Here is a 20,270-nt window from a genome sequence, read left to right as displayed (position 1 = left end):
ACTTTTTTTTTCTCAGAATTATGACTTTAATCTCAGCAATCTCAAAGGGATTTTGGTTATTGTCAAGAAAAACATGTTAAATGGATAGATATGAGCTCTGAAATTAAACTACTGTGAGCTATTTGTGTTGTTATCGTCATATTTGTCCAAATGAATGTACCTTTAATTGGACCAGGCATTAAAATGAACAAGACACTGAAGAAAACTAGGGTGGTCTAATCATTTTTTCCACGGCTGTACAGTATGTATGTGCTGCATATTCATTTTCTTAACATTATGATTTCTTCGTATCTCAGGTCTTTTGCTGAACGTCAGTGATGATGCCAAAAATTGAAATGCATCTGAACCAACAATTCAGACAAGTGTGTTTAAACATTAGTTTTAATACATTTCAAAGTGTTTGTAGCACAAATGCTTGATATCATTAGCCTCATAGCATAATTAGCTAAGTCATACACTGTATGGACAAAAGTATTGGGACACTACGAATTCAAGTGTTTCTTTTCTGTCATAATATAGTTTTATATTGGGATAAATATCATATTGATTATTAATATTGATGTTTTTATGTTAAATCCTCATGACAGGACAGCTGTAGACATGATGTGTCCCCAATATTTATGTCCAATAGTTTCTAAAGTTTATTTTTTTATCAGATCTTTTTATTTGTACAACAGAAACATACAACTTGTACATGAAACTGTTGTATCCAGTTCCTATCCAGCAGCACCCCCCCCCCCCCCCCCCCCAAGTACTGGACCTTCGTTAATGTATATACAGCCAGACATAATATACAAACATTCAAAAATAGTTTAGAAAGTATAATGGTAGATTTTTCTTCCTCGGTGAGATTTCAAGAAAGTAGATGTTAGTTGTGGTAGAAAATTGTTATTTACAGTCAGAGCAGGAAAAATATTTAGAAATTTAGGGTTAGAACATTTAAAATCATAGTCATGGATTAAAAAAAATACAGAAAAATAATCAATGTTGAGAGAAATTAAGTCAAACCCATCTCTGAGGCGTTTTGGAAGTAAAGGTAACAATTTAACCCAAACTAACCAATGCAATGATATTTATCCCATAGTATAAAACTCTATTCTGACATTAGTCATTAATGTTTTGTATCCAGACCCTGTTAGAAAAAAAACACCTGAATTCAACGTGTCCACATACTTTTGTCCACTTATGCTTCGAGGCTAATGATATGTCATATAAAATGTATGTTTGGATAACGCACGCAGCATAAATGACACCATCGACAAGGAAATTAAGCTCGTTTTCTTTATTAAAAATATAGCACTTTAAAAACATACATCTATCATTATAACATTTGTGTATTATTAGTTGTTTTAATGTTCCATTTCTATTTAATATCCACAGCAGATGCAGTGACACATGAAAAACTTACAGTGTCATTGTTTTGACTTAGTTTTACATTTGAGAGACTCTGGAGTTCAGGATACACTTTTACATTCAGGTACGACTGTGTTCACGCTGCAGGTGTTTATGCTCAATTCAGATTTTTTGCTGAAATTCCATTTGTTTGCACGGTTGTTTACATTATAATTTAACCCATAAAGACCCAAACAGCCACCACCACCTACTGATAGAACTGTTTAACACCTGCTGATCCACTTATCCTATCAGTACATGTCAATAACTGGTGTCAAATACAGTTCTTCGTCTTTTCATGGTCATCAGATATGACCCATTTGGACGTTCACAGGCTCCGTAGTTACCATGGAAACACCATCATCTTCTCCAACATTGATTCTCCAGTCAAACCCATGGAGTTGGATCAATGACAGTGGATGGACACAGTTGTTTATATTAAGTTATTGATGTATTTTGCTGAAAAAGTCACATTTTCTTCAGTTTTCTTTGTTTCTAATATAATAACCCTCAACTTTAATCGGAGCTTTTATGAAAATCTACATGATCAGTGAATTAAATATAGGAAAACACCTGATTTTCAGTGAAAATGCAAAGTAAAGATAATAATATTACAATGAACGCTGATAAATCACTGAAGAAAAGTTAAATCTAGAGAAATCATCATTTGGGAAGTGAAACCAAAGTAGTAAACATCCACCAGTGACCTAAACCATCTACTGATAGAACTGTTTAACACCTGCTGATCCACTAATCCTGTCAGTACATGTCAATAACTGCTGTCAAGTACGGTTCTTCATCTTTTCATGGTCATCAGATATGTCCATATTTGGACGTTCAGACGTTGTGAGCCTGCTACATGGGTTTGGTGTAGTTGCAGGGGAACAGGCCGGTTTTGCCTCTCAGCTGACCTTTCCACCACACCTGATCCGAGCTGTCCAACACTGCGATGATGTCTCCGGCGTGGAACTCCAGTCGTCTTTTTCCTTGGCTTGGAAAATTGTAAATGGCGATGACCTGCAGCGTGGACGTGGAGAAGGATGAAGACACAGACCGCTTTTAATCAGTCAGATAAAAAAGGAACCAACATGGAAAAACCCAGACTTTTGTTTAACCCTTAAAGACCCAAACATCCACCTTTAACCAAAACCACCGACTGTTTGGACATGGATGAAAATCTGATCATGTTTTAGGTCAAATTTATCCAAAAGAAAGACAGAAAAGGATCATAAACCTGCACAGTAACACAGTAAATGCAGATATCTGTCTGTTAACCCATGGAGACCAGAACCATCTACTGATCTGAAGTGTTTAACACCTGCTGATCCACTGATCCTATCAATACATGGAAATAACTGGTGTCAAATACAGTTCTTCATCTGTTCATGGTCATCACATATGACCCATTTGGACGTTCACAGGCTCCATAGTTACCGTGGAAACACCGTCATCTTCTACAACATTGATTCCCCAGTCAAACCCATGGAGTTGGATCAGTGACAGTGGATGGACACACTGGGTTTGTGTTCAGTTCATGATATTTTTTGCTGAAAAAGTCACTTTTTCCTCATCTTTTTCTGATTTGTTCTAATATGGAGAGAAATTTGTTTGTTTATTCATCAATCAAAAAGAATGGATTTGCAATTAAAACTCTCCATATTCTAATAGCCTTTAAATTTACACTAAGTTTTAATGAACATTTACATGATCAGTGAATTAAATATAGAAAAATACATGATTTACATTGGAAAAACTTAAAATACAGAGGATAATATTACAATAAATGGTGATAAATCACTTAAGAAATGTTAAATATAGAGGAAAATCCATTTGAGGACTGCCACAAAAGTAGTGTTGGGTCTTTATGGGTTAAAGAAGTTCTATTTACATCTGTGCTGAAAAGTCATGTTTTTCTTCAGCTTTCTCTGTTTCTAATATGTTCCTCAACTTTAATCTGAGCTTTTATGAACGTCTATATGATCAGTAAATTAAATATAGGAAAATACATGATTTTCACTGAAAAAAAGGATAATATTACAATAAATGGCGATAAATCACAGCAGAAAAGTTAAAAATAGAGAATTATTATTATTTTAGTATTTATTTTTTATTACTATTTTAGACCTGTTGTGTTTTAACCCTTAAAACCTCTGTGCTCCTTTTGTGGCATTTACAAAAAATGATTTTTGTCTCCATTTAAACTTTCATAAGTGTTTTGTAATCATTTATTCTAATTTTATCTTCTGCATTTTGATTTTTTCAGTGTAAATCAGGTATTTTCCTGAAGAAAACTGAAGGAAAAAAGGGACTTTTTCAGACAAGAAATCCTTAACTGAACACAAACCCAGTGTGTCCATCCACTGTCACTGATCCAACTCCATGGGTTTGACTGGTGAATCAATGTTGTAGAAGATGACGGTGTTTCCATGGTAACTACGGAGCCTCTGAACGTCCAAATGGGTCATATCTGATGACCATGAAAAGATGAAGAACTGTATTTGACAGCAGTTATTGACATGTATTGATAGGATTAGTGGATCAGCAGGTGTTAAACAGTTTAGATCAGTAGATGGTTTGGGTTAAAGGTGGAGGTTTGGGTCTGTAAGGGTTAAAATGACATGAAAATTAAAAAAGACATGGAAGAGTCAGTAAAAAATGCAACGTAAGGCTATTCATGACATATCTGTAAGTTTGGATCCTGAGGAGATGTCACGTTTGTCTTTTGTGTCTTGAAGTGAAAAATTTTGCGAATCGCTGACTTCAACTATAAATATTTTGTTGGATTCAATACTTTTTACAATTTAAGAATTAGGGTTAAACAGCAAACATGTAAATGAGGACACAATAAGCACATGAAGACAGAGAAAGAACGCAGACAGATGGAGGCTGATGCTAATGCTGATGCTAATGCTGATGCTAATGCTGATGCTAATGCAGATGCTAATCTTAATGCTAATGCTGAAAATGATGCTGGCACTAATGCTAATGCTGATGCTAATGCTAATGCTGATGCTAATGCTGAAAATGATGCTGGCACTAACGCTAATGCTGATGCTAATGCTGATGCTAATGCTAATACTGATGCTAATGCTGATGCTAATGCAGATGCTAATCTTAATGCTAATGCTGAAAATGATGCTGGCACTAACGCTAATGCTGATGCTGATGCTAATGCTAATACTGATGCTGATGCTAATGCTAATACTGATGCTAATGCTGATGCTAATGCTGATGCTAATGCAGATGCTAATCTTAATGCTAATGCTGAAAATGATGCTGGCACTAACGCTAATGCTGATGCTAATGCTGATGCTAATGCTAATACTGATGCTAATGCTGATGCTGATGCTGATGTTGATGCTAATGCAGATGCTAATCTTAATGCTAATGCTGAAAATGATGCTGGCACTAACGCTAATGCTGATGCTAATGCTGATGCTAATGCTGATGCTAATGCTGCTGCTGATGCTGCGTACCGGTCGTGGTGGAGGTGGAGGTCGACGTGGGTCTATCGCAGATGGATTGGGGGGGGTCGGAGGAGGGAGGGATGGTGAACGATCTGGCCTTCGTCTTTGCTGATGAAACAAACAAATAAAACCATCGTTTAACCTCTAAACCAGAGGTGTCAAAGTCAGTTTAGTTCTGGGTCCACATTCAACCCAATCTGACCTCAAATGGGTCAGACCAGGGAAATAACATAATAACCTATTCATAATAATCCACGTTTTTCAGTTTGTTTTAGTGTGAAAGTTCAGTTACTTTATGAAAATGTGAACAACCATGTACAACCTGAGATATCGATTAAAAAAATAAGTGCTTATTATTATTATATAAGCTTATTATTAACACAATTTACAGATCACAGTCGATCTACAAACAGAAAACATTTGTAACAGGCAGAAATGTGTGAAAATTGTACTTAATTTTGTCATTTGTTCAGTTTAGTCACATTTTATGGTGACAGGGTTTGTAAATGTAAATAATTTCATAATGTAATTTTACTTTTTTTTTTTTACAGTAGACCAATGACCAAGTTGTCATTATTTATGCAATCATATATTATTATTATTATTATTATTATTATTATTATTATTATTGTTATTATTATTTTACTTGATATCACATTGAATTGTATGCGATTGTTCATATTTTCAGTGTAACTGTTGCACTTCTTTGGGCCGGGTTGGACCATTTGTAGAGCCAGTTTTGGGCCGTGGGCCTAAACTATTACACTGATTCAATAGATGCTCTAGTAACATGTGCATTTATTATATTGGTATTTTTCTTTAGTATTTCCTACCTGCTGTTGTGTTTCTTGCAGGAATATGGTATCCTGTTTGGAGACAGAGTTCTTTTATAAAACTCCACCAGCTGGTTGACAGATGGAAACTTTCTGTCCAGAGGTAATACTGCCCCCTGGTGTCCCGTAACACCTTCAGATGCTGCACATCTTTTGCATTTCTACAGTGGAGTGAAAAATGAACACAGTAGTTTCAGTGTCTGTGGATCATTTATGTCTAAAGTGCAGAGAAAATACATATTTTTTCCATAGCAGTGAAAGTCTCAAATATTGCAAAAAAATCCACATTTATTCTAAAAGAGCAGACGGGTTCACTGGTGGTTTTCCTGTTCATGTGAGACGCTGTCAGATAAACCCAGTGACAGTCAGTAGTATGTGAGCAGCTACAAATCAGTTGTGTAGTGAAACTGTCCGACAGCTTCTTCAGTAAAAGTCCAACATTTTTCACGGCTGCCAAATCAAGGTTCTCCCAGGTTTTCAGATGCAAGATTTTTTTTTTTTTAATTAAAAAAATCTGTCACTCTGAACTAGTACCGCTATACAGTCACAGAAAAAACTAGAAGCACTCTGAGAGCGCAGACCTCCACCAAGGCTGATCAGTGGCCCCCCCGTGGGCCCCCCCACCCCCGATCACCCCCAAAAGTTAATCATTTCTTCCTTATCCCATTTCCAACAAACCCTGAAAATTTCAGCCAAATCTGTCCATAACTTTTTGAGTTATGTTGCACACTAACGGACAGACAAACAAACAAACCCTGGCAAAAACAGAACCTCCTTGGCGGAGGTAGTGATTAGACCATCCAAAGTCCTCAAAACCAACGGTCCAGTCCTAACTCCTGTGTGTGTCATGTGACTAAAACAGACAAAAGAAAACATGGACTGAATAAAAGCACTGTTTTTGTCAGAACAGTGACACAGATACTGATGGAAGAACTGAAGGGATTTGGGTTTTTATCCAGAAAACATGTTCAATGGACAGATATCAGCTGTGAAATTCAACTACTATGAGCTGTTTGTGTTGTTCTCATTATATTTGTCCAAACAGATGGACCTTTAGTTGGACCAGGCATTAAAATGAACAAGAAACTGAAGAAAACAAGGGTGGGTTAAGAATTTTTCCACGACTGTATGTACAATAGTTGAACGTGCACTGAAATGTTGGATTTTCCAAACATAAAAACAACAACAACAAAAAACTAGAAAGAACGATGCAACATGAACTAAAATGCAGTAGAATCATCTGTGTCTTCATTTCCTTCCTTGGTTCGCATGTTTTGCACAGTGTAGGACCTACAGCAAAACCTTTCTTTACACCTGTAACAAGTTCTGTATTTATCTTTGTGTATATCTAGAACAGATATCAGCTGTGAAATTAAAACTACTGTCAGCTGTTTGTGTTGTTCTCATTATATTTGTCCAAACAGATGGACCTGTAGTTGGACCAGGCATTAAAATGAACAAGAAACTGAAGAAAACAAGGGTGGGCTAAGAATTTTTTCCTTGACTGTACTATTCCAAAATTTGGAAAAGCTGCAGTAGATAAAAAAAAAAAAAAAAAAAAACACAACATGCAAAAACCTTATTTAAGATACCCGCTGATAACCAACAATTATTTTAGTTCCCAGAATGGCTCATGTGCAGGACATAAGCCTTCAGATGTGAGGGAGAACCTTGCAAACGTGTGTTGTACTGGCTTTGTAGTATATACAGTTTAATACCATCAACTAAATATTTAAATGTTTTTAGTGAATTACTGATGTATAAATAAGAAAAATGTTCCAAGTCAAATAAAATGTTTTTAATAACACACTAACGTAATTTTTTTTCTGAAAATCTAAGAAAGAAAAACAGCCTAGAACATGCATGTCTATAAACAAAGTCATTTTCAGCAAACAAATCCTGTCATGTTGGATTTGTACGTGGTCACTTTACAACGTGTTCCTGGAGAATCATTTGGTCCTTGTTTATCGGGGGTGGGGGTGGGGGGGCTTGCTTGTCTGGGACAGAAGCAGAAGGGGGTCTAGGTAAAAAGGTTTGGAACCCACTGTTCTAAAGGATAGCTTAGAAAATATACTTACATGCACCAAATTTGATATTTTATATACAGTTTTTTTGCACTAATTGTTTTTGCTGCGAAACAGAAATGAGCTGCTAAATGAACTGACATTGTTCCTGTGACAGTGACAATAAAGATCTATTCAAATTATAGTCAGTTCTAGTCCACAGAAGCATAAAACTGTATTAAACTGTAGTAGACACGGTTTAAAAAAGAGACGGCTGAAAAAGTCCAGTGGACCCCCAGACCGTCTACCTGGGTCTAATACCTGATGACGTCGTTAAAAGAGAGAGACGCTTACTTATTTAAAATGTGAATTCTTGTCTGCAGAAAGAGAGTCACAAGGAACTGGTTCAGAAGTGACCCTTCGACCACAACAATGATCTGGACATTATAGAGGAAACATATACCATGGAAAAATTAACGTTCCATCTGAGGATTAAGATGGAAACGTTGAAGTGAAGATGGCAGAAATGGAGCAGATTCAAGGACAGGAACTGTGGATGTCCAATCTGGTACAGAAAAGCAGTGCATAAGGAACAGCACCCCCCCCCAGCTGTAGTGTGTGTAGGGCTGTAAGAAAATATCGGTTCTGCAATATATCGCAATATTTCTTTTCCCAATACTGTATCGATATTAAAAAGTACTGTATGGATATTTGTAGGTGTTTATTCAAATCCAGATATTGTGGAGGTTCATTTTGTTTTGTTTTTTTATTGTTTCTGTTTTATGTATTATTCTTTAACACTGTTTTATTCAATAATGTTGGTTCCTTTGTTTGGATTGAACTCCAATCCTGTTCTGATGTTAGTTGTGAACTAATAGAATGTGAACATTTGAACAGGATCTGAAACTGGAATGTGTGTAAAACAGAATTTCAGTTTGAACACAGTTGGAACATTTGCTGATAGAACCTTTTTGTATTTGATCCTGTTGGGATCAAATACAAATGTGTTTAGGATTTGGGCAGATTTATGATGGAATTTAATTCTTCAAGGAAATAATCATTTAAAAAAAAGAAACAAACATAAAATTGCCTTTTGAACAGTATTGTGATATATCGTGATAGGTGGTGTTGTGATCCTAGTGTTGTGATTTGTATTGTATCACCAGATTCTTGCCGAACCACAGCCCTAATTGTGTGTGTTGGTTTTTTTTCTTTTTTTTGTTACTGCACTGTGAAAGTGATTTAAAATATGAAAATAGAAAGTAAAAAAAAAAAAACAGAAAGAGGCCGCCGTTGGACAGTCCAGTAGATGACAGAGGTCAGTGGTTTTCCTGTTTGTTTTTCTGCGTTTCTACACAGTGGATGCACCTGACGGAGATGGAGAAGCTGCCTGCGTCTTCATCTCTGCTTCTGCGGATGATGAAGGTCCCGGTCGGCTGTGAAATCAGCAGCTTCTTGGCGTCGCTGCGACTGGCGTCCTCCTGGTACCAGCTGTGATGAAGGACAGGGAGGATGTTCAGGAGGTACGCATTCCAAATATCAACACATTTTTTTATTTTATTTATTTATTTATTTGTTTGTTTCGAACATGGCAAAAACAAAACAAACAAAAAAACAAAAAACACCCAACACAAAACGAAGCAAATTAAGACAAAACCAAATAACATTTAAGTCAGGGGTGTCAAACATGTGTCCCGGGGTTCAAACCAGCCCACCAAAGGGTCCAATCCTGCCCGCAGGATGAATGTGTGAAATACAAAAATTACACTGAAGACATTAACAATCAAGGATGTCAAAATAAATTTAGTTCAGTTCCATCTAAAGTGGTCAGACCAGTAAATACTATCATAATAAAGTATAAATGACAAAAAACACATATTTTTCTCTTTGTTTTAGTGTAAAAAAAAAAAAGTCAAATTACACAAAAATGTTAACATTTATAGACTAGCCTTTGACAAAAAAATGTAAAAACCTGAACAAATATGAACAACCTGAAATGTCTGAAGAGAATTCAGAGTAATTGTACTAGTATTCTGTCTGTTATTAAATGTTTGTGTATTTGTAGATCCACTGGGATCTGTACACTGTAATGACATGTATAAATAAGAAGCTGAGGCCAAATAATGGCATAAATGTATAAAATTGCACTTTTTTTTTCTTAATAAATTTCATTTTGGTCATGGTTGTTCATGTTTTTCCATAGTTTTTAAAGATAGTTTGTAGATGTAGAAATTTTGATAATATAAATTTACTTTTTTCACTCTAAAACAAAGAAATTAGACATACACATTTGGAATTGGTATTATTTATGTATTATTCTGTTATTATTTGAATGGTGCGGCCCACTGCAGGTCCTGTTGGGCTGGATGTGGAACTGAACCAACAGGAGTTTGACAGCCCTGTGTAAGTGAACAGAATCGATCTTCAGGCACATACAAGCACATCACTGTCATGTCACAGCGTTACCTCGGGAAATCGATGTTGATGAAGTTTTGGGTACGAACCCCTCCACTCCGTTAGTTCAGCTTTGTACCAGTTTCCACTGGTTTGCAGGATCTGACGGTGAGACGCACTGACATTAGACACAACCCCTCCCCCTCAGGCCTTTAGTAGGACTGTGCAGGCCGTTGGAAAGTCACAGTACAACAAAAACCCACAGTCTGTCTGAAAGTTTAATATCCTCCTGAGACCCAGCAATGCATTTTTGTCCTCTGTAGTGGACAAGAGTTTCACAGCTTTACTTTAACCCTTTCATGCATGAATTATGAGAACCTTCATCAAGATTTTTTTCCTGGGTGTTTTTATTCCTCTTGAGGCTTTTTTTCCAGAGTTGCAAAAATGTCCACTAAACTGGACACAAAAGAAAGCAAAGAAAACAAGTATTTATTGATATACTGTGTGAAAACTATGAAATAAGAACATTTTATTGCTGTTAATCTGATGTTTTCTCACATTTTAACAAACTCTAATATGAGTCATTACTCACTTCATGGAGATAATATGCAAAAAAAAAAAACAAAAAAAACTTTGCTGTGAATTACAGTCTAATAACAATAATAAGCAACTGATTTACACTCAAACATGTTAGATCAGGTTTATCAAGAACAACACAGTTACAGTCATGTTATTAGTTGCAGTGTATGGGATGATGCATAAGCGTCCAATGTGTTTGCAAATATGAAACTAAAACAAAATCCATGGACATACAAGAGAACAGTTGTAGAATAACGGTCCACTGTAGTGACCACTATGCATGAAAGGGTTAAAATAAATAATTAAAAAATATCCACTGAAAAGGACATTGTATGAAAACAAAGTAAAAATGTGTCTGTAAAAACTGTTGCATCATGCTGTTTCCAATTAAGGCAATTATTTGATGTAAAATGGTGAAAATGTTTACTTACTGGGTCTCAGGAGGATATAAAGTAGTGTGTGACTCAAGTGTGTATTTAACACACTCTGATGTCAACAGTGTTACAACAGTATCTTAATAAATAACTTTCAATTTTACTCAGCTGTATATATGATATTTAGAAGAATCTTTCTGTACAAATGCTATGTGGTGTTATGGTTATGCTGATTTCAGGCCTGAAAACAGCAAAAATACCAACTGTACCTGTAAACTATATTACTCTGTAAAGGGAACTCAGAAAGCCCCTCAATTACATAGTGACCCAGATATTAAACCAGTGGTTCCAACCTTTTTTCACTCATGACTTCATTTTAACATCACTAATTTCTGGTGACCCTAGACGTTCAGAACAGACTTTTTTTTTTTTTTGCAAAAATTAATTTATTTTTGATCATGTAATAGTTTGCTATACTATGTTGCAAATACATGTTAATGTTAGAGGACATTTAGTCTATATAATGTCTATTATTGTGGACATTTAGTCTATATAATGTCTATTATTGTGGACATTTAGTCTATATAATGTCTATTATTGTGGACATTTAGTCTGTATAATGTCTATTATTGTGGACATTTAGTCTGTATAATGTCTATTATTGTGGACATTTAGTCTATATAATGTCTATTCTTGTGGACATTTAGTCTGTATAATGTCTATTATTGTGGACATTTAGTCCTGTATAATGTCTATTATTGTGGACATTTAGTCTGTATAATGTCTATTCTTGTGGACATTTAGTCTGTATAATGTCTATTATTGTGGACATTTAGTCTGTATAATGTCTATTATTGTGGACATTTAGTCTATATAATGTCTATTATTGTGGACATTTAGTCTATATAATGTCTGTTATTGTGGACATTTAGTCTGTATAATGTCTATTACTGTGGACATTTAGTCTATATAATGTCTGTTATTGTGGACATTTAGTCTGTATAATGTCTATTACTGTGGACATTTAGTCTGTATAATGTCTATTATTGTGGACATTTAGTCTATATAATGTCTCTTATTGTGGACATTTAGTCTATATAATGTCTATTATTGTGGACATTTAGTCTATATAATGTCTCTTATTGTGGACATTTAGTCTGTATAATGTCTATTATTGTGGACATTTAGTCTATATAATGTCTGTTATTGTGGACATTTAGTCTATATAATGTCTATTCTTGTGGACATTTAGTCTATATAATGTCTGTTATTGTGGACATTTAGTCTATATAATGTCTATTATTGTGGACAGAGGCAGTAATCCAGGTGTAGATTAAAGGTCAGGATCTGTCCAGTCAGTCCAGCTGGGATTTACAAGGAGGACAATTAATACTGAACAAACTAGAACTGAAACTATGAATGATGAAAGAGCTGCAGCATCTGAAACTGACCACAGTGAACATGTGACACAAACAGAAGCACAGTGCTGCAGTTTCACACTCAGTTTGTCTATTATGGATTATGATAGTCTCTGTCAACTCACCATATATTTTTTGTTAGTAAGTTTATAACCCTTTAATACCAAACGTGTCATATTTGATACATGAGTTTTAAGGCCCTCTATGTGATCAATGTGATATTTTTGTCTTGAAAACCTGATGACACCACAAGACTGTCATTAATGAGGAAGGAGGATGAACTCTGACACTTTTGAAACGGAATTACCAATTTGTTAGATAGGTTTGTGCTATATTATGTCATAATTATTATTATATTATTGTGTTATAAATGTGTTTTCGTTTGTTAAAAAAACAGTATTTGAGCAGTGAGACCTGATGTATTAAATATGATACAAAATTTCAAATCATCCATGGAAATTGATATTTGAAAAAAAATTGGGGGGTTTGTTCAGAAGGACCAATAAAGGCTCTAGTTTCAAAGAACTGGAATTTTCTGTCAGTGATTTAATGGTTCAGGCTTTACAGGGTTAAAATTGTTATAAATAACTAGAAATTTCAGGTGACCCCGTTTGAAATTCCAGGCGACCCCATGTGGGGTCCCGACCCAAGGTTGAAAAACACTGTATTAAACAGTTCGATCAGTAGATGCTTTTGGTCAATGGTGGGTGTTTGGGTCTTTACGGGTTAAAAAAAAAACTCCAAAAAAGAGAAGATGTGACAAAGTTTTTAATGAATGTGTAGTGTCCAGAGTAGCTGCGTAGTGTTGAATGTACATGAACCTTTTCACAGCTTCTGTTTTAGTATGAAGCAGGTTTTATCTCATATCTTTGGCTGTAAAAGCCGTTACTGTCTCTGAAAGAACAAAGACACATTGTTGTGAGTCATCCTGTATAAATTCCCAGTTACTGCGATGACCCTAATTTGCATTAAAACCCGGCAGCGACATCCACACAGGTCAAATATTTTCATGTGTAGGACTGAGCGGCTGAAAACACAAAGGGGTTTGTTCTGACAAACCCAAAGGTGCATGTGAACGTATCTGTGAAATGTCGAGTGTGTGTTGTCGCACCTTTAAGCAGTCCCCACTCTGAAGCTGAGTTCGTCATCGGCTGCAGCCTCGTAGCAGTACTTTGCCGTCACCTCCATGGCACAAACTAAAACCATGAAGGAAGAAGGAATGTTTTAATGTCAGAGAAAACAAATGGAAATTATTATTCTTTACTGGTAAAAATGTAGCCTAGAAATCACCAAAGTCTTCATCATGGTGGCAGTTTTTATCCCAAAACAGGACACTGTCTTTAAATGAAACATGAAAGGGTTTAAAACAACCATACTGTCTCTGTCCTGGATGGATGGATGGATGGATGGATAGGAAGGAAGGAAGGAAGAAAGGAAGGGTGAATGGATGGATGGATGGATGGATGGATGGATGGATGGATGGATGGATGGATGGATAGATAGATAGATAGATAGATAGATAGATAGATAGAGTAGATAGATAGATAGATAGATAGATAGATAGATAGATAGATAGATAGATAGATAGATAGATAGATAGATAATAAATTTCATCCTTTTCCACTTTATTCTCTTCATTTAATTCCTGTTCAGAATAATGGTGTGTGACATTCCATCCCCTCCATATTTTCTCCAAATTTGTCATTTTTGTCTATATTTAATTTTTCACTTGTTTGTGGTTTTTCGACCTGTCTTTTTCTCTGCACCTGCTTGCTCTGTGTTGCTACTGTCAACAAACAAACAAACAAACAAACTCACTTACTTACTTACTCACTCACTTTACTTGACTTGACTTGACTTGACTTTACTCATCTGGCTCCCTGCCCTCCTGTCCTTCAAAAACCTCTCAGATGCTGAACGGTTCATCCTGCCTTTTGTTGTTTGTTTCATTTTGTTCTTATGAGAACAGTAGATTTAAACTGATGATGAATGGAGTCAGTGCTAATGGTTCAGATACAGTCCATCGTTCACAGTGACACATGTGCTGTTTTTGTCTCTTGGAAAGGAGGAAAATAAAAAGTGTGCTGCTCACCGTGGCGTCGTCCCTGTCGGCCTCTGATTCTTCAGCGTCTTCACTGAAAACAGACAAACTGCTGGTGCAGGTTCAGAGGAAGCAGGCAGTTTCCAGCAGCAGCTCAGACACACTGACCACTGTCACACAGCTGCCACCAAAATAGACACAGGTGAATGCACACACACACATATTTGAATATACACACACCACATGACTCAGAACAAATTCAGTGTAAAGTGAAAAGCAAGTCTGTGCAGAAAGTTTGTGTCATTATACAGACGCAGAAAAAATATTAGACCGTCAAAAGTCACCAAAAACAACGGTTTCTGCAGTCCGTCCTAACTCCTGTGTGTGTCATGTGACTAAAACAGACAGAAAAGAAAACATGGAATGAAGAAAAGCACTGTTTTTGTCAGTACAATGCCATAGCTCAGTGGTTTTCAACCTTGGGGTCAGGACCCCACCTGGGGTCACCTGGAATTCAAATGGGGTCGGCTGAAATTTCTAGTAATTCCTAAAAATTTTAAAAACTTACTAATAAAAAATATATGGTGAGTTGACAGAGCCAATCCCAATCCATAAAAGACATGACAAAGTGTGAGTGTGAAACGGCAGCAGTGTGGTTCTGTTTATCTGTCACATGTTCACTGTGCTCATGTATTGACAGGATTAGTGGGTCAGCAGGTATTAAACAGTTTACATCAGTAGATGGTTTGGGTCTCCAGTGGATGTTTGGGTCTTTATGGGTTAAAGTATATAATCAGGAATTTTTTTATGCTAAAACTCCTGCATCAGCGAAGGGTTATATATAAAGGAACCACCTAGAAAACCCTTATACTGTCGAAAAATGACAAATGAAATGTTTCCTCTAACCCTGTAAAGCCTGAACTATTACATCACTGACAGGAAATTCTAGTTCTTTGAAACTGGAGCCTTTACTGGTCCTTCTGAACAACCCAATTTTTTTTTTCAAATATCAATTTCCATGTATGAGTTTCAGTTCTGTATCATATTTGATCCATCAGGTCTCAATGCTCAAATATTATTTTGAACAAACAAAAACATAATCTAACACAAACATGTGGAACACATTGGTAATTCTTTTTCTAAATGCTCCCAGTTCTTCCTCATTAATGTCAGTCCTGTAGTGTCACTAAAGGCCTTGGTGAATGAACTCCTCCCCCTGGTGGATTTTCTGTGTATTGCATGGATCTAATTGTATACATCAGGTTTTTTTTAAAGAATATTTATTCATTTTTCATTTTTTCAAAACAACACAAAACAAAACAAAACAGCTCAGCACTACAGTCAAAACTGAAACAGAGATTCACAGTCAGCATGGAGACAGATACTCCTCACATTCATATCTACACAATACAACAAAAAGTTCATTTAAGAGCAGATGAAAGCTCGAGACAGAACTGAGGACACATTTCCCTCAGTATAGTCCAGGAAGGGTTTCCAAATGGGACTGAATATGTCGATCCTAGAGTGTGTCAGGCGTGTCAGAAAAGTCAAGCGGAATGTGCTCCAGTATCAGCTTCCTCCTTCCAGAAACAGAAGGGGTTTGTCAGAAGTCCAGTGGAGTGGTATGTTCTTTTGGTCACAAAAAGTTAAAATATTATATAGTTTCCTGTTACGTTTGTTACTGATCCACCTATTTGGTAAGCCAAGGAGAAGAGACAGAGGGTCAAAATCAGAGTGGGTTTGGAGAAGTTTTCTAATTTCCAGTAGGACAGACTCCCAGTCTCCCTGAACGCTGGGGCAGGACCACAGACGGTGTGTGAGGCTGCCTTCATGTATTCTACATTTGAAACACTGTGGAGAAGAGCCCGCTTTAAATGGAGATATACGGTTTGGTGCCAAGTGGGCTCTATGTAGCAGTATACACCAGGTTTTTCAAGACAACAAATATCACACTGGTCATGTAGAAGGCTTCAGAACTCATGGATCAAATATGATACGTTTGGTGTTATAGGGTTAATCTGTATGCCATTAAGAATCCATATATGATCATTACGTCAGTTTTAGGTCGATGTGAACTACCGCCGCTGTTACAACATGAACTGTGCAAAACTCCACATGCAGACAGTACTTTGTGTCTTTGTTTATATATAATCATCTCACACCGCTGTCAGCCCACAACTTGTCACATAGTCCTTTTTAGAGCGACCGTCTCCTGGTAGCTGTAGCGGTGGAGGTGGTTCAGTGGTTCACAACAGGAAGTTCAAGGTTGTTTGGAACATGACCTTTGCCTATGGTTTCTGTCAGAGCAGAAGGTGGGAAAGAATAAAGACTTCCTGTTCTGTCTCTGTCATCTGTTTACTGTAATAAATGACACAGAATGGGTTTGGAGTATTTGTACCTTTGTATGTGTGTGAGTTTTCTTGATTTGTATGGACTGTTAAAATATTTACTTTGAAGATGCGGGAAACACCTCATAAAAGCCTTATTCTATATCAAATGAATATATGAAGATCCTGTTTAGCAGACGCAGTGGGCGCTAATTAGCTCAGATGCTAACATTAGCTAGCACCAAACTTCCTTATTTTCTCATTTGTTTAATACTTGTCACTTTCTTTATCAGCTCCATCCTCTTCCTCTAAACTGTATGATCACATGTGAAGTGGTGGAATGACAGCTGGATGTGTTTATTTGATGGACTCAGAGACACAGAAGTGCAGCAGATGGACGACACATGAATGAACAGAGGCGGATCCACTGCAAATGCGTAAGAAGACTTAATGAAGTTACAGAAATACATTTTCAACTATTTTGCATGTGGTCAAACATTTTGTGTCTGTTTGTTACAGTCTTATTTTTTAGTTATTCACTAGAAAAATACAGAAAAAAAACCCAGCAAAACTTGACAAAATCAATGAAAACACAGTAGCAGAACACTCCAAACCAGCACTATCACTGTACAATTATTTACAAGAACTGACTGAAAAACAGTGACCGTACCTGATGAAAGGACCGCCTGTATGCTGCCTTCACATGCTGTCAGGAAGATGATGCTTTCCCATTGTTTATTCCAAATCTCAAGTGTGTCGTGTTAAATGCAATTTTCGTGACCTGCTACTTGGGTAAAGAGGTACTATCTTAGAGGAATTCAATTTGACAAATGTTCTCTGTACACTCGATATAATCCAAATATCTAAAAAAGCCCATTAATCCAAAAGCCAAAGAAAACTCACTTTAAAATATTAAATAGTGTGTATCCATCTGGGGAAGTGTTGTGTCAGCCATCTGGGTTTGAAAATAACCAGTGTGTGTTTTGTGATGATATTGAGACTTGCGATCATTTATTTTTTCACTGTAAATTTTCTGAAGCTCTGTGGGTTGATATACATGATATACATTGGACTGATCACAGACAATAATGATAAACAGCATTCTAATTCTTGCAAAATTCCATATACACAAATGCAAATAGTTAAAAACAAAACCAGATTTTATATTTTTCCCAATGAGTTTCTTGATTTTGTAAAAACCCTGAATCTCTTAAAAAAGAAAAATGCGTGCAAACTTTTTAATATGATTGGAAAATATCACTTACAAAAAAAGCTCTGTTTAATGCAGAGCAAAAAATAAACATTGCGTTATAATGCAAAAGTAGCAAAAGTATTGCATTATAACGCAATAGTTTTGCGTTATAACACAATCATATCTGCTCTCTCTTGCTTGAGGTCCGTACATAATACGTTGTGGTCCGGTCCTGGTCCAACTGTGTCAGGTCTGACACGCCCCCCTGTCCTGTATGGACTGTAACTCTTTCATTATTTGTTCGATCGGAAAAATTCCAACGGTTTCTGAATGAAATTCCTATTTGCCCAGGTACACGTCTGTGTGCCGCTTCATGGACACAGGTGGAAGTACGCTGAGTGTGACATGGTCTACGCATGAGAAGGAGAATGTGTGCATTGGATTAACATCCTTTCTACTCCTGAGCCTAAAGTGCTCCAGCTGGACTGGTTTTCTTAGTTTGACCAGAAAAAGGTCAGAAAATATGCTTTGAGTCCTTTTTGTCCAGTTTTGCAGAACACTTCAAACGTTCAATATAGCAGTCACTGTTTGTTTTAATACTGTAATAACAGTTTAAAATGATGAGAAACACAAAAACGGAATTTGTTTTTTTTTTTTATTTTATTTTTTTTTATTTTTAGCAGAAAAACACTGAACTTACTCATGGATACAAGGTTTGAATGTAAATATGAACTTTGAAAAGTATAAAAGTATTACAAGCGGTGTGAGTATTTGCCTTTTATGTGCAAAAACAGGGTCAAAGGTCAAACTCTACAGAATGCAGATCCCAATGCAAAAACTATTGCATTATAACGCAACACTTTTGCACTATTGCGTTATAATGCAATTTTTTTTTTTTCCCTCATGTCCCTTCCCAGGCTCCGTAGTTTAACTTTATTTGTGTTATGAAATTTTTTTTATGCCCTTTGTACCTCTTCCTGTTCTGATCTGTAAAAGAATTCATGCCATGAATCTTTTGTACATTAAACTTGATTTAAAAAAAAAAAAAAAAAAAAAAAAATGGTAAAGAGTTTTGGACGTGTTAATTCATCTGCTACAGCTTTTTTTTTTTTTTTTAAATTGTGTATGCTGTAAATGTACAAAGTCACCAACTAACAGCAGCAGAACGTTAATAAATGCATTGTTTATCATTCACGATTAATCCCACCGTGTTGAAAAGGTCAAAGGTCATTTCTTCTGGACAGTTCTCAGGTGGAAAATACGATGTGAAGAGGTGTTCATGTGCAATTATCGAGTTCGTAACTAGTATTTCCCATAATTCCGGTAGCACGTGAATGCAGCAGTGGTTTGCAGGTGTTTGCACAAACAGCTGAGGAGCTGCACTCACCTGTTCTGTTCCTGTTTATCAACTGGGAAACAAAGGAAGCAGAGTTGTGGGCCCGTCTGGGAGACCTGACCACAGCATGGAAGTGGAACACAACACTGACCTGATGATGACCCAGAGTTTAGGGAAAGGGACCGTGACGTCACTCCAATCCAACTCAGCGGGAATTTAGTTCAATGTAGAAGTTCACGTATGAGCAGAGGACGAGACGATGGAAATGATTTAATGTAAAAAATAGAAAGGACTAATTCGAGTAAAAGGGTGAATCAGTTCAACAAATGTAAAGGCTAAAAACGTAAGGGGCAGCAGACTTCTGACTTTTTAAGAGGGTTGAAATGCTAAGCTAGCAAAGAGCTAAGTACGCAAACAGGGCTAAGCTAACACTGATAGCATAGAGGAGCTACTGCATGTTCAGCTGAATCACCTGGACCTGAAAGACACAAACACCCTGAAGGACCTGAAGACACGTTTACCCGTCCACCTGTCCCACCTCAGCGGAGACGCAGCCTGACAGCACACACCTGGAAGCAGGTAAGCTAATGCTAAGCTAAGCTTTACATCCAGCACAAGAAGACAAAAAACAGACCAAAACACAACAGTGGGTTAGTACCAGGCTGACATTAAGGTTAGAATGTATACTCTAAAAGACACATGCTAAAGAACTAAAGAACTACCTCTAACAGAGCTTCCTGTACAATACTGCAAATAAAGACTTCAAGTAAGTACCAACAGTCTGAGGACTAGAATTGGGGGGGGTTAAACTGGATAAGCGTTGTCTTCTTCCTACTTCCTTTCAGGCACAACAGTTGCTTTTTTTTCTATTCTATTTTTGTTTTGTTTTCTTTTACTTATTTATTTTTCCCTGT

The 20,270-nt window shown here is 36.5% G+C and overlaps 1 pseudogene; it reads right to left on the bottom strand.

Moving 5' to 3' along the window:
• Positions 1–2,247: 2,247 nt before the first annotated feature.
• LOC115429247 (GRB2-related adaptor protein 2-like) lies at positions 2,248–13,648 on the bottom strand (annotated as a pseudogene).
• Positions 13,649–20,270: the final 6,622 nt, after the last annotated feature.

The sequence above is a fragment of the Sphaeramia orbicularis genome, chromosome 1 (genome assembly GCF_902148855.1).
Source record: "Sphaeramia orbicularis chromosome 1, fSphaOr1.1, whole genome shotgun sequence".
In the NCBI taxonomy this organism is placed as follows: domain Eukaryota; kingdom Metazoa; phylum Chordata; class Actinopteri; order Kurtiformes; family Apogonidae; genus Sphaeramia; species Sphaeramia orbicularis.
The sequence above is the reverse complement of the archived record's forward strand: the minus strand, read 5'-3'. Positions and strand labels throughout refer to the sequence as shown.